Genomic DNA, 16,545 nt, shown 5'->3' on the forward strand with positions numbered 1-16,545 from the left:
CAGAGGGAAGAAGAAATGAAAGAGATAGCTTTTGATGCCATGGTCAAGGTGATAACTACTTAAGAAATTAAAGGCAAGGAAACTTGATCCTAGGGGCTCCTGGGTGGTACAGTTGGTTGAGCATTGGACTCTTGGTTTCGGCTTACGTCATGATCAGGGTCATGAGATCCAGCCCTGAGTCAGGCTTTGCCCTTAGCATGGAGTCTGCTTAAGATTCTCTCTCCCCGTCTCTCTCTCCACCCTTTCCCCCCTTCTCTCTTTCTCTCCCTCTCAAATAAATAAATCAATCTTTAAAAAAAAGAAAAATGAAAACTTGATCCTATAAAGCAAGGACAAATGGGAATACTATCACCAGATCATAAACACTTACGCTATCGGGGGTCAGCGAGCTAAGAGTTAACCTGGAGACTCTAGCTCTAAACTCAGGGTTCAGTTTCAACCTTTGCACCCACTGAATCAATTAACTTTCTGCCTAATTAACTCGGCTCTCAGATGAGGCTACACATAAAGCATCCCATATGGACAGTGGCCCTATTTCCCCCTCTGACAACAAGGTATAAAATTGCTTATCTGCATACTGATAACTTAGAGGTTAAAGAAAAAACAGGAGGTAGGCTGTTTATTTGAATAGAAATATGATAGTAACACAAATGTTCTTTGAACAAAATGATAATTTTAGAGGTGGTAATAAAGGAAAGAGTATACAACAGCCAGGTGAAGAATTAGAACATTTTCTTCCTTGAAGAATGAAAACACCTTGGATCCTCACTCCATTGACATTCTGGGGGCTTCGACCATGGGATCACCTTCACAGTGGGCCTACATTGTAGACCTCCTAATAGCAATAAATAAACCTTTCGTCACAAAACCATTTTAGATGGAATCCAAAACAAAGAACTCCATATCAAATTACCAAACTATTTTTGTAAGACTGCAGGTTTACTCTATTTATTTTTCTTCACACACCCTGTCCCCAAGACTTTTAAAGAGTGCTAAAAATGATACAAAACCCAAGAAGATAACAATAATAAAGTAGAAGCAACAGAATAAAGGAAACTAAAGATAGGGCCAGAAAACGGAGCCAGAAAAGAGGCTAAAAATATGCATAAACACGGTATCGATGTGCTCTCTTCCACGTGTATGGGCCACAAATGTGGCTTTAACCTGCTAGCAGCCACAGTGAACAGAGTGGCCTGGTCAAGTACTCCTGTACAGACTCTCTAAGATAAAAACAAATGAATTTCACAGAAGACAACCAAGTCTTCCTGTTTTTTAGACCAGAAAACAAAAACACAAAACAAAACAAACAAACAAACAAAAAACCACTTAGGCTTGGTCCCTTTGTGAAAAAGAAACTATGTGATAGAATAAGCAATGTCCTCAACAATATCTTAATACAAAGTTTCATAGGACTTTTTCTTAAAATACTCCTCTGGATGGGGTGCCCAGTTTCATTTGAATTTCAGATAAATAAGCCAGACATACTTGCACTAAACAATTACTCATTGTTTGTCTGTGATTCAAATTTAATTCAGCACCCTGTATATTTATTTGCAAACTCTGGCAACTTAGGGTGAAGGCCTCAGAAAGAAATGCAAATCCCTACATCTGTGCATGTTGATAATGCTGATCAAAATGTATGACAGGGTTCAGGCACCAGCCATGGGCAGATCAGTGCTGTAGCTTAGAACTCTTGAGTATCTAGGGGAGAAATATTCACCCCAGCTTAAAAATTGAAACATTTGATGGGAAAACACTTCTCAGGGTCATTAAGAACTAGAAGAGGTTTTACTTAAAAATGCATGTAAGTCTACTGTATTGGCAGATGATTACAGCTCCCCTACAATTTGTGGAATATCAGTGATTTTGCTTATTGATTTTTTTCTGGGTTTGGTGCCATATAAAATGATTGGACACTGACATAGATTAATTATCTTAAAATAGAGCTTCCAATCCATTCTGTGGAATGTGAGAACCTAGTAAAATATTCTAAATGCATTTTAAAGCATTAATTGGTGATAAAAAGACACTTGACAAAAAAAAAAAAAAGGATTGCTTTTCAGTCATAGAAAGTCAACTGTGGATTCAAAGAGAATACATAGTCTGAAATTTGATAGAAATTGCCAAATTGCTCCCTAAATAAATTATATCAGTTTACATGCCAACCCACAGGATAGGGAGACTGCTTTCCAGCACTCTTAGTAATAATACTCACTATGGATGCTTTAATTTTTGCCAGTCTTATAGGTAAAAGAAACCATATCTCCATGTTGAATCAACTTGAAACTCTTCAACCAGGAACAAAATTGTAGTTGACATTTGTCAGTTTGGGGCTGCCAGCCCCCATTGTCAGTCCTTTTCACCATTCCCAGGCACCCAAGGATTGCCCTTTGGAGAACTGTACCTTCCTGCATCTTTGGGGTAGGCGGTAGAGTCCACATCTCTCTATGAAAACTGTGGGGTCAAAGCAGGGGTTCCATGCAGGGGGTACCATGACAGTCCTTTGGACATTTGGATCTTCTGGGGGACGCTGATGTTTAGGAGAATGCCCCAAGAGTGAGGGTGCTGGTTGAAGCCACAGCCGTCATGGTGGGAGCTGCTGTGTGAGTATTTGGTGCTTGTGCTGTGACTGTGGTTCTTACCACACAGCACTCCAGAGCTCTGTGGCCATGGTCTGGTTTGGAACATAAGCTTTTACTGCCCTGAGCCCCAGCTATCTCTCCAATGCATCCATTTCCTCTTGGAGAAAATCAATGTATTCCTTCCGCTTGAAATCAGGGACGCTGGCACAATTGTATAGAGAGAGGTCCCATCTAATTTTCCTCTAGTGAGTCTGTTAAATAGTGAGTCTTTCCAGTGCATGAACATGATTTGATCATGACTTACATACAGTTTCCTCAGGATTTCATCTATGGTATTATACAAAGTATTAAATCTAAATTACAAAAAAAGATTGATTAGCGTGAACCCATCTAGAGTGCAGTATTATCAGCTCTCATTAAAGACTGGTGCATTTTTAAACAGAAACTATTATACCATGGTATGAAGTGGTGTTTACTTTTGGCATATAGAACATAGTGAGGAGAACTGAAGTTTGTTGATCTCCAGGTTCCAAGATTAGTAAAAATAAGTACTTAGCCCTAAAAATAAATACTTTCATCTCCTCTTACTAGCTAATGTGGAGGATCAGAATATGCCACCCCCAGATATATAGCTTTGGTATAAGGAGAATCAAGAGATGCAGAAAGAAGCCTTCTCAGAGCTTCTCTTATCTGACTCAAAGCAGAAGCTTCTGAAAATGAAAACTGCCCCAAATGCCCTCTCCCAGGGAAGCTCTATGGCCAAGGAGAAGATGGAAACCTGGCACCAAACTGAACGTGCACAAACAAACTTTGCTAAGATGGCCCTCCTTTTCTATTAGTTTCTCCCATGTAGTCACCTTCCTCTAGAAGCCTGAAAACTCTCTTCCCTTTGTCTTGTCACTTCCCTACAAATTTGTCCTTCTTTGTTAAGATGCCATGTAAGTCCAAGTTCGAACCACCCCTTTGAGTTACCCATCACTGAGTATCTCCCACGTGCACGTATGCTGTCCATGTTAATAAATTCTGTTTTTCTCTTGTTCATCTATATTTTGTCAGATTATTTTCAGACTCCAGCTGGAAAACCTAGGAAAATAGAGGGGAAAAGTTTTTTTCCCTTCCCTACACTAACACCAAAGACAGTACCAAATAAACATATCTGCTGAGTAAGTAGGTATTCTAGATGCCCATGGTCTGATGTTCTGTCAAGTATAGAGCCCAGGAGAAAGCCATTCAATTCAAGGAAACCTGAAGTCTTGAGAGTTGTGTGTGTGCACTGTTAGGCAGGAAAGCGCCATGTTGGCCTCAAGGGTCTGCCTATCACATGCTACCTTGTACAGCAATGTCTTGCTGCGCCAAAATTGTGGTCTCCTGTGTTCTCTGTGGGCTTCAGTGTTCTTACTGCAGCATGGGTCTTCAGGAGATCTCACTGTGGCTACCTCAGGATCATCTGTAGCAGCCATTCATTCACAAATACCACATGGTCCCTGTAGAAAGTACTATTTCTTTTTGTTATTAAACTGTGTGTATGGAGAGCACCTTCCCTTATCAAATGGTTGTAGAACACTGCAACTTGAAGTGTAGTCTTAAGTTTTGATTATTTCTCTTTCTTTCTCTGTGTGTGTGTGTGTCTCTTTCTTTTTCATCTATGTATATATTCTCCCCATCCCCTTTGGCCAGAACAATCTTTAAGGATGTAGCTGCATAATTTACATATAATACATAGATTTTAAGTATTCGTTCTGAAGAGTTTTGTTAATCCTATACACCTATTTAACCATCTGTGGAAATAGAAAACATTCCCCAAACCCCAGAAAATCCTCTCAAGCTTCTTTATAGTCAGTTCTGCACTATTTTCACTAAGAGAGAGAGAGAGAGAGAAATACTAGTTTCTAACACATAGACTTGTTTTGCCTGTATTGCAATTCATATAAATTGAATCATAAAATTTGTGTTTTTTTGGTGGGGGTGCTTGATGTAATGTTTTTGAAGTTGATCCAAATTATTGTGTATGTCAGTAGTTCATTTCTTTTTACTAAGAAGCATTTCATTGTTTGAGTTTGCCACAGTGTGTTTATCCATTCACCTGTTGATTGTTATTTGGGTCATTTCCAGTCTGAGGCAATTATGGATAAGGTTACTATGAACATTCTTCTCTAAGACTTTCTGTGGACATATAGTCTTTACTTCTTTACTTTAAATAAAGTCTATACTACTCTACTGGTGTAATACCTGGAAGTGAAATTTTGGGGAAGTGAAATTGCAAAGGAGTTTTCCAGCATGGTTGGCCATTTCTATACTCCTGCCAGCAATAGATGAGACTTTTAGTTGCTTCTTATACTCACTAACATTCGTTTTGTCAGGGTTTTTTTTTTTTTGAAAAGAGCCCCACTAGTGTGCGTGAAATGGTATATCTCACTGTGGTTTTAATTTGCATCCCCTGATGGCTAATGATATTGAATACCTTTCCATGTGCTTATTGGCTATTTTGCGTACTTTTTTGGTAAAATATGTGTTCAAGGGTGGGTTTTTTTTTCTGTTATTTTAAATTGGGTTGTTTGTATTTTTTCCTATGAGTTCTTTATGTATTTTGCAAATTCGCATTCATCTTTGTGCAGGGGCCATGCTAATCTGCTCTGTATCATTCCAATTTTAGTATATGTGCTGCCGAAGTGAGCACAGTTCTTTATGTATTTTGCATTCAACTCTTTAGTTAGATATATGTACTATAAACATTTTTTCCCAAACTATTATTTTTTAATGAGCCAGGGCAAGGACATATCATAACCATTCTCTGGAATAGCTATACCCAAACATTCAAGGGACAAATATGCCAGGCAATTATTGCCATCACAAAAATTTGGTATAAAAATCTATCCTAGGGCGCCTGGGTGGCTCAGTCGGTTGAGCGACTGCCTTCGGCTCAGGTCATGATCCCGGGGTCCTGGGATTGAGTCCCGCATCGGGCTCCCTGCTCTGCGGGGAGCCTGCTTCTCCCTCTCCCACTCCCCCTGCTTGTGTTCCCTCTCTCGCTGTGTCTCTCTCTGTCAAATAAATAAATAAAATCTTAAAAAAAAAAAAAACTATCCTAAAACACAGTGACTTAAAACAATAAGCATATATATAGCAACCAAGGGTAGAGGTCAGCTGGGCTCAGCTGATCTAGGCTGGGTTCAGCTGAAGCATCTTGGCTGGGGTCTTTCTGCTCCATGGGTCTCATATTCTCTTCCTGGAATCAGTGGGTGGGCACAGCCATATTCTTCTAATGGCAATTGCTGAGGCACAAAAGGACCAACAGAAAGATGCAAGGCCTCGAGAGTCTGAGACTCAGACAAACACTGTGTTACTTTCACCTGTGGACCAAAGCATCTGTCATGGTTGAAACCAGAGCTGAAGTGAGAAGTGTGCCCTGCCCACAGTTAGTGACCTTTGCAAAATTACTTGACAAATGGCATAGATACGCAGAGGAGGGAAGAATGGGACTTAATGAAATCTGTTGCAAACATGTAAAAGTCACAAGTTTATAAATGCACTTTTAAAGAATTTATGATAGAAAATAGACATTAGGAATAATTCACAGAATATTTTGACCTCATTCACTGTCTTGCTGAGTGTTTGATTTCCCTCCTTCAGCCCAATTTATTCCATTTAGTATTCAACTAGTCCTACAACCATTCATTTGTGAATTCATGAATTTATTTAATAATTATTTAGAATATTTCATCCATGCCAGGTACTGTGTGCTAGATTCTAGAACCACAACAGTGAATAAGACAAGCAGAAATTATGAAGTTCAGGGGCGCCTGGGTGGTTCAGTCGTTAAGTGTCTGCCTTCGGCTCAGGTCATGATCCCAGGGTCCTGAGATCGAGCCCCTCATCGAGCTCCCTGCTCAGCGGGAAGTGTGTTTCTCCCTTTTCCACTCCCCCGGCTTGTGTTCCCTCTCTAGCTATGTCTCTCTCTGTCAAATAAATAAATAAAAATCTTTAAAAAAAATTATGAAGTTCAGAACAACTGAGTAGGAAAGTTCATTCAGTAGGATGCTATGGGAGTCCAGTGGAAGGGCAGTTTACCCAGAATCCTGGTGTGAAGGAAGGTTTTACAAAGAAAATGACATCCAAGCTAAAGCCTGACCAATACATAGGAGTTAAAAAAGCAAAGGTGGAGAAGAGGTGTAGTAGCCTGTGCAAGAGGTGATGGAGGGCAAGCTGACTTGGAAGTGAAAGTAGTTAGCTGCAGCCCAGAGTTTGAGTGGAGAGGTGACTATGGCCAAGGAGTGAAGAGTGCATCAAAGACATGGAGAAACAGGAGGCAGGGAAGCTACTACAGTGTCTAAGCTAGAGGTGACAGTCCAACAACCAGGGGTAGAGGCAGCAGGGGGAGAGAGATGTGGATGGATTCCAGTGACATCTTGGAGTCCCAGTGAGGGGGCTTGGAGTTTGATTTTATGTAGGATGAAGGGAGAGTGAGAAATCAAGTATAATGCCCAAATTTATTGACTAATCAAATAGATGACTTTACATTTAATGAAATAAGACTTAGAGGAAAGGGTCACATTGGGTTGATGGGAGGAACAGATAACTTTTATTCTAAAATATTGAGTTACCTGTGTTAAAAGGTAAACTGAGGCATATTAAATATTTTAAGAGTTTATATGAGGAAAAATTAATTCAAATCAGGTAGTAACCCATCTAGAAGCCATAAAGAAGCGCCAAGGAACCGTATAAAATGGAAGACTTATAGGGGCAGAAAGGAGTTGGAACAAAGATGGAGAAGAGGCACATTAACAGGGGCAAGGCTATGGCAAGGTTACTTTCCTTTGGGGGATGACAGAGATTTCTCTGGAAGATTACCTAATTAGTGCTGATAAGATGGTTCCTGATCAACTGGTTTAAGATCCCATTTCTGGGAGAGCTGGAACTGTAATTAAATTAAGTCTTGGTTTGGTGATTTGGGGCTTAGCATAAGGGACCCTATTTGGGGCCTATTGTCTTATTTTTAGCACTTGTGAGATACCTGGGAGGTATTGTCTTCCAGTTAGCAGTAAATTTGAACCTGAAGTTTAGTAGAGAATTTAGGGCTGATGGTAGATTTACAGGTCACAAGTATTGTCAGGATTGAACACCAGGGGAGAGGGTGAAAATGCTCATGGAAAATACACAAAGTAGGAGGGCAGAATGGGGAAGAATATCAGTCAATCGGTCAAGAAGGAAAGGGTGGACAGGTGAGGGGACTTGCCTGGGAGGCTAAGAATGTGAAGCCAAAGCCATAGGAAGGAAGACTATGGAGGAAGTGATCATGCCCACTTGCATGAAGAGACTGAATAGCAAAGAGCAAGGGAATAATTGGTATGGAGATGTTCCTGAAAAGACGAAGAGAATGACACTTGAAGCTCAGATGGAAGAACAAAGTTTAGATAGGAATCAAGGCCCTCTTCAGTAGGAGAAGAGAAAGAGATGGTATGGAAGCAAATAAATGCTTGATCTGGTGTAAGTGAGAGAGTTCTTGTTGATGGCTTCTTTCTTTCTTTCTTTCTTTCTTTTTTTCTTTCTTTCTTTCTTTCTTTCTTTCTTTCTTTCTTTCTTTCTTTCTTTCTTTGTTTCTTTCTTCTTTCTTTCTTTCTTTCTAAGGAGGATAGAGTGGTATGGGAAGGAGGTGAAGTATTATTCTTTAGGAAAGTAGAGAAGGTTTGAAAAAAAAATGGGAGAGAAAATGAAGAAAACTTAATTGTTCTCCTAGCAGCATTAAGGTCCCAGGAATGGTGGGGCACTGTGAATTTATCATGTCCCAAATCTTAATGACTTTGCTGTTTTCCACCAGTGTTTGGGAGCACATAAAAAGAAAGCAGACATTTGGCTTGATTCACTCAGGTGGAGGGGAGACATCAAGAACATGCCAGACTCATTTCCTTTGGTGGTAACCTGATTACCTTTTCACCTTTTAGGCCCTTCAGTGAAGAACAACCAGAAGAATTTTGAATTTAAAAATAAATCCAAATGTTTGTCGTCATATTGTCAATGTTGTGATATACTCTTAGCATATTAAAAAATTGAAGAGTATGTATTTGTGTTCACTTTTATTCAATCAATTTATGTAGTGTCATATAATGGTTTAATATTCAGTGTTCATCAAAATGTTTTAGGTATGATACTGTATGATAACTGTTTCTCGAGGGAAGTGGGGATATTTTGTACCTTAACTATGCAGAATAAAAATGTACTTTACCTTGCCTCCCTTAGTCAAGGGCAGTACCTGCCAGAAGGACGATGGAACAAGAGATTTGAGGATATTGGGTTTGTTTTGCTCAAAATCAACTCCTTATTTTGTATTTTTAAAATTTTCTTAGACGTGATTGAGAAATTCAGAATTTTAGTTATTTTTTGATCAGCTTCTCAAAAATAATACTTTTTAGTCAATAGTAAAGAAATAAAAATGGGCTTTCCATAACAATGTTCATTCCATTGCTCAATCTCTTGTTGATATTCTTATGTTTGTTTTCAGGTGACTTCGATGGACAAGGTGAATTTATTTGCTTACTTTATTAATTTATTTGCTTATTCTCTAGGTCCAATACCTTAGGAGCATATCCTGTATGGATGGTAATTTACCATGATACTTTAAACATTTTGAAAAAAAATCCGTATGGATCACATTTTATGTGTTAAGGCATCTAATTAAGAGATACACTTTTAAATAATAAATTTCAACCACAGTCTTTTGAATCAAGGTACAACCATGCCTGATAAGGCAGATTCCCACTTCCCAGAGTGTAACACATCTCAGGACAGAAGCACACTAAGATGTTGGTGGAAAACATGAGTATACTTTTATTATTTTTTTAAAGATTTATTTATTTGAGAAAGAGAGGGAAAGAGAGAGTACAAGTGGGTAGAGAGGCAGAGGGAGAGGGAGAAACACTCCCTGCTGAGGAGGGAGCCTGACTCGGAACTCAATCCCAGGACCCTGGGATCATGACCTGAGCCGAAGGCAGACCCTTAACCGACAGAGCCACCCAGGCTCCCCCATGAGTATGTCTTTAAATTAATAAATTATGAAGGTGCCTGGGTGGCTCAGTCAGTCAAATGTCTGCCTTCGGCTCAGGTCATGCTCCCGGGGTCCGGGGATCCAGTCCCACACTGGGTTCCTGCTCAGCAGGGAGCCTGCCTCTCCCCCTGCCCTTCACCCTGATTGTGTTCTCTCTAGCTCTCTCTGTGTCTCAAATAAATAAATAAAATCTTTAAAAAATAAAATAAAATAAATTAATAAGTTATGATAAAGCATCTTTATCCACCCAACAGGAGCAATTTAGTTATAAAAGGTGGAACCCAGGTACTATTAGAAGAATGTAGGTCCACTTAACAGAGACAACCATAGAATCTAATGACAAGAAGTAGGCTCTTCTTGGTACAGCCTAATAGAGGAACTGGTTTTACAACTTTGTTTGATGTCTGTGAAGTAAACAACAGGTCTTAAAAACAGGTTTATAAGAACTGGTTCTTAAATAGTGAAAGCTAGATTGCACCACAGGCATTTTTGAAGAGTAAACTACCTCTTACCTTGAGTAGACTATACACAAGGTGAATGAGCCAAAGGATTTCATATGTTTTGGTTGTCTTCACAATATAACTATGACTCCGGCAGTGAGCCACATCAGTTGTTAAAAATGATTTAAATATAAGCCAGATGATGTGTTCTTGTGAACACAGCTTGGCCACTACTTTTAGATAAATGGACTTATCCTTTTTTTCCCTTTGATGGCTAATTTCCAGGTTTTCTTTGTCTCTGTTATAAGCCAAAATCCTATAATATCACCTCTCTACGAAGTGAGGCTCATGATAGGAAGAAGTTGAGAGTAATCCGAGAACACTTCTTGACCGCTGAAATGCAATAAAAACCTGGAGCCGAGGAGACTTGGAGTGAATTATGAAGAAAAGGAAGCCCGCCTCCTTGTTTAGATGCAGAAAAGTTATCGCACTGGAGAGAGAGAGAGAGAGACAGATGATAGACAGATAGAGTGAGCTAGATATAGCAATGTTGTCACCAGATCATTATTGAATTCTCTATACACGGCTTCAAACTGAGGTGTATATGTATATGTATGCACATGTACACGTGTGTACCTGTGTGTGTAAGAGGAAAGCTCTATTAGGGAAAAGGAAGGGGGAGAGGAGGAAAGACAAGGAAGGAGGAAGAGGCGAAACAAAAGAAGAAAAGGAAAAAGGAGGAGGGGGAGGAGGAGGAAGATAGAGACGTACCAGGAGAAAAACCTATGAAAAGCACGTGGCACACTCTCTGCCCACCCTGAGGGATCATTTTGGTTTGCTTTACTCTTTCGCAAAGATACAAAGAGCAAGACAAAACACATAAACATACAGACTTGTTTTTACGAATGTGTATCATGCACTCAAGTACAATTCGTAAAAGGGACCATAATAGAAGTAGAGAGTCAGGTAGGAATGGGAGTGTGACTGCCTTACTTCATTCTTCCAGATAATTACAAAATTTTCCACTTGTCAATAGACAGGTACCTGAAATCTGAGAATAATAAGGGTATCGTTAAGTGAGTAAATAGAGAACGGGGGGGGGGGAAAAAAAACTGGGTTGAGATTTCTTTTCCGATTTTGTTTCTTCTCTATCAACAACTATGGAGATTCTTACCACAACTGACCTTTTTTACTGTGCTTTACCACGTGGAGGCCGTTACTCTCCGTCACTGAAATCTCCCTCCTGCAGCTGTTTTCCCTAGGAAGGGCAGGCAAGGTTGCGGAGTCTTGACAATAAGGCACGGAAGGCAGCAGGTGCTGGTGTCAGTAAAGGCCGGCCTGGCTTTCCCTGCTGAGAACCCAGGCCATGGCTGAGCTGGGGGGGTGGGGGTGGGGCGGTGTGCACATGCATGTGTTACAAAATAAAGTTTCTTGGGTTTAGCTAGATTTGATTTCCACTTCTGAGTGAGCCTGTATTTTCACGGCAGATCAACAACAACTTTTCATAATTCTTTCTTTTCTGCATGGAGGAGTGTCGATCAGGTTGTGCCTGCATTCTTTGGGATCAGAAAAATCATTTCCCTTTCTCTTCTGTCCTTAGCTAATTCTTTCCTCCTAAATCTCACCCTCCTTGATAAAAATATAATATTTCATGATGGCAGTCCAGTAGTATGGAACCTCCTTATGCCTCAGCAACATCTGTGATTATGTTTTATTCATGTAGTATCTTTATTTAGGCCAGACATTCATAAAGAAAACTTCCAGTCATCCCAGATAGATACCGGGAAACGTTCAAGGTACATTAACCCGATGGGACCATCAATCTACCAGGATTATTAAGCTGAATGGAAAGAGAGGAAGCTACAAGTCAGGTTAGAATTCTTTTCTTGGATATGGCACTGATTCTTTTTAATTAAGTCAGTGCATTTGTTAGAACCTCATTCTCTTCTGTAAATGCAGGCATTGGAATGGAAAAGATTGCGTGCGTGCGCGTGTGTGCCTGTGTGTGCGTGAGCAGGAAGTTGGGAAATTGGAGATGCTATCCCTTAGAACTGACACATGGACCTTTCACTTCCGTGTTTCCTTCTACTACTTAGCATTGTGGGGATGTCATGCCCCACTGTAAGTATTACTAAAAAGGCACCTGAACCCTTTGGGTTTCAGTGATTCTTCTGGCTCCAGTTTATATGCCTGGGTCATCTGGCTCATACCTGTGATGTAACAACTAAACACGAACATCTGGGAAAACCGTGTCCAGGCAAGTGTAACTTTGTACAAGCAGCTGCTTTGGTGGCCATAGTGTGTGTTTTCCTACTAAATTGTTGTTGGAAGGCCTTTCTACTAAACTTTGGCTTCAAGGACTACACAGAGTTTTTGGATAATTGAACCATTCACTCCTGAGCGTGGTAACTGTGTCCACATTTTTGAGTAGTTGGAGATGAATCCAAGTAGGAGTGAATTTAATCTAAAATTCAAACCTGCCTAGGCCTGAATTTAAACCTAAATAGGCCTGAAATTTGGTCTAGTAGAACTGAAACTGATTTCTTATTTGCATACCCAGTTGGCGTTAGTGATTCTGGATGTCCAGTGTACCTATAGATTCAAAGGAAATTGATGGGTTGAGTCCACAGTATAAACTGGTGCTTTAGCCAGTCACTCCTCACCCCCATTATTTTTGTCTTTCTGATTGTTTTCATAAGTGCCTAAGTAATTAGAAAAAGAGAAGTAAGATCACAAGTTAATTCTGAATCATTGAAAATTTAAGTCCCTTGGGTCCATGAAGGCAAAGAATTTCATTTCTTAACTATATGTGTAGAGGAGTTATATTTTCTCCAGTTCAGATTGGCATACTTTACATAAGTGAAGTGATGCCAAGTCTAAATATATATTCTTAGGATTCTTTGGGATTCAGATAAGACCCAAGTGTTATTGAGTGATATCAATGGTCATTAGGCATTACATGATGTAGTACAGAGAATCTTGAGGCTGCCAGGGACTTCCAGTGATTATGTAGGAAGGACAGTTAATATTTAGTGTGTACTCTGTGCAGACTTGCACTGGGTGCTTAACCATACATTTTTGCAATCAATCGTGACAGCCGCTCTCAAAAGTAGACACCATTCACTCTAATTGCATACATGAAAAAATAAAGAAATGGATGTTTGTGAAGCTGTAAAAATGTACCCACATAGGGACCCTCGTAAGTATCATGCACATTCACTGTTACTATGTTTTTGGGTTTGTTTTTTTTTTGCCACTCATGAATTGGTATATGTATATCACTTTTTTCTCAACTAATTCTAGGATAGAAAAGATATCCACCTTATAAAATGGAAGAACAACTCAAGATAGAAATATGATCAGTATAGGTATAAAATTTATGAGGAAACATCAAAGCAATGTTAACAGTAATAAGCACTGACAAACAACCAAGTCTAGTGTTTGGTCAATTATTCCAGAGAAGGGAATAAATACATATCTATATAAATATAATATATAAAAATATATATCTATAAATATAGAAGGATAATTTTACTTCCTCAATAGAATTCTTAGGAAACCTAACTGCAACGTAAAATTCCATTTTTAGGACCAGTGATTGTGCATATGTGAGTCATGTACGTTGATGATGCTATACTGCCCTTCATCAGTGACTCTCTCTTTGCGGGTTTTTATTGTCTATTCTATTGAACACACATTGTTACAATACAATAAGAGTACTATTATTATTATCATTATCATCATTATTTCTATTTTATTTATTTTTTAAAGATTTTATTTATTTATTCCAGAGAGAGAACACAAGCAGGGGGAGGGGGAGAGACAGAGGGAGAAGCAGAGTGTCTGCTGAGCGGGGAGCCCGACAGGGGACTTGATCCCAGGATCCGGGGATCATGACCTGAGCTGAAGGCAGATGCTTAACTGACTGAGCCACCCAGGCACCTCTCTAATACAGGAGACTATTTAGTGTGTACTTTGTTATATGTACCTGTTAGTTGGCCCAAGGTATACTTATCTCTTCAAAACTATTACATTATTTTTCATAAAGTTAAGTTCTGTGGAAGCCAGGCCAAGTATCTTTGCAAACAATGTTTATCGGAAATATCTCAATTCTCTAAACCCAGAGTGAGCAAAAATGTTCTCTCTCTTACATTGTGGCATAAACAGGAAATATGTACTGTTTTCTAAAAATGTAAAAATTGAAAAGGCAAGTAGTATATTAATCAAATTAGAAGTGATATGCAGTATGGTTCTGCATTGATTTCCAATTTTCTTCCTAAGAAAGAACACAAGGGACCCTTTCATGAGGTGGTAAGAAATGTCTTGGTCCTGGTTTCTATCATTCCTATTTATCAGGTTCATCCATTTTGTATCTCCAATTGTCATAATAAATTTGACATCCAATTTTTGTATATTTGAGTTTTAAAATACAACAGTTTGACTCATTTGGTCTGTGAGGACCTACTCTGCTACTGGTGCGGTCCTAGCCTCGGAGACCAGCGGTGAATGGTTCTGAACTCCAGCGGACTTGAGATGAGTGCAATCAGTTTCATTTCAGGAGTGGAGGGATTACATTTTGAGCTGAAACTGTTTCATTTTCTGGGGCACCTGGGTGGCTGTGTCGTCATCGGTTGAACTCTTGGTTTCAGCTCAGGTCATGATCTCAGGGTCATGAGATGGAGCTCCTCCCGGGCTTTGGGCTCAGTGGGAAGGCCACTCGAGATTCTCTCTCAACTTCTCCCTCTGCCCCTTGCCCCACTCCGGTGGTCATGCTCTCTCTCTCAAATAAATAAATAAATAAATAAATCTTTAAAAAGAAAACGAGAATATTTCATTTTTTGAAGGAAGCTCAGTAATAACTCCTTTGGAACAAGTGACATATGCGGAGAGGCAAAGGCATGGCTATTCAGCTGATTTGTTGTACCTAATTACTTTTGTACTTTTCATTGAGGCTGTCGCATAAATTGACCCTTTCATTTCTTTTCAAGTTAGTCAATTGTCTTTGGCATTCCACGTGGAGGAAGCCACCGGTGCAATATTTGGGAGGACGCTCCCAGGACTCCTGGGTAGAAAAAGCCAGTTGCAAGCTAGACTTGCATTTGCTCTTTATCAGTGTGATTTACAAGAATGCGAAAAGCATGTAGTAAAGACTGAGGGAGAGTTTAGATGAAAGCGCAAGGAGCAAACATTGGACAGAATGACAAACAGAATGAAAAAGAATTCTCTAGGAATTAAGTAGGGCATGTCCAGAAAGTAAATCAAGATCATCCACTGATTTTTTTTTTAAGATTTTATTATTTATGTGACAGAGAGAGACACAGCCAGAGAGGGAACACATGGGAGAGGGAGAAGCAGGCTCCCCGTGAGCAGGGAGCCTGATGTGGGGCTTGATCCCAGGACCCTGGGATCATGACCTGAGCGGAAGGCAGGTGCTTAATGACTGAACCACCCAGGCGCCCCCCATTCACTGATTTTTTTCCCCACTCATTCAACCCCTGGCTGAGCATTTACTATGCACTACCATTCTGACAAACCCTATGGCCTCTGCTCAATAGTTCACTTTCCTAGAGGGGGGGCACACACATGGAGGGATGGGAACAGAGAATGAATGAATACAGGGAAGAGAGCCATGGACTATCTTGTAAGCAGCTAAGGAAGGGCTATATAAAGTCTTCTGTAAGGATTTTTTTATGTATAATATTCCTCAGAGTTCTAGAATTGACAAAACTACCTCTAAGTAATGTCTATGTCCCAGAAGAAAGTAGGTGCCTAGAGCAAATCAGGGCAATTTTTTTAACAGCCTGGGGAAATTCTAGCTCAGATTAAGCATTGGAAATTATTTGGAAATACTTTATGGTATTTAAATCTTGCTTTAAATTTGTACAGTTCTTCCAATGCTCATATTGGGAATAAATTATTATTTAATACAAAAGAACCCATTTTACTCAAGTACAGAATTCTGAAGAAATCCCAGGCCGTGTCCCTGTGCAAAAATAAATTGTGATCTATATTGGTATATAAACTTAAGTCTATAAAGCCAGTATCTTATGGGCTGTTCATTTGCTTCTAGAATCTGAACAGTCTTTAAGCTTGAAATACCATGTATGATTTGTGCCAACCCATGAGATAACGAGCTTCATTAGTTGAAATACTTCATGTTGTACAATGATGAGAGTCTGTCACAAAGTCTAAAAGAATTCAGTTGAATCATCATTTGTTGAATGAACAAATCAATGCCTGAACACATTTCACAAAGTACTTTAACCTTTTGCAGCCCCTTTTTCATAAATGGAAGTCTTCATGAAAATAAATTCATTAATAAATTCAAATATTAAACTCTCTAGTGCTCCTTCGTATCTTTCCGGTTCACTCCTGCAAATACTCCAAGTGTATCAATCCTTGCCTTCCCTGGCACCTGTGGTCCCTTGGTCCTACCTGACTTAAATGCCATTTTACTAGCACCATGATACCACTCCCTTGCATA

The 16,545-nt window shown here is 39.6% G+C and overlaps 1 non-coding gene across 1 annotated transcript; it reads right to left on the minus strand.

Annotated features, from left to right (window-relative positions):
• Positions 1-5,151: 5,151 nt before the first annotated feature.
• LOC123326062 lies at positions 5,152-5,259 on the minus strand. The gene has a single exon (XR_006540852.1). It is a non-coding gene; the product is annotated as a U6 spliceosomal RNA (small nuclear RNA).
• Between the last annotated feature and the right edge of the window lie 11,286 nt (positions 5,260-16,545).

This window comes from Neomonachus schauinslandi, chromosome 10 (genome assembly GCF_002201575.2).
Source record: "Neomonachus schauinslandi chromosome 10, ASM220157v2, whole genome shotgun sequence".
Lineage (NCBI taxonomy): Eukaryota > Metazoa > Chordata > Mammalia > Carnivora > Phocidae > Neomonachus > Neomonachus schauinslandi.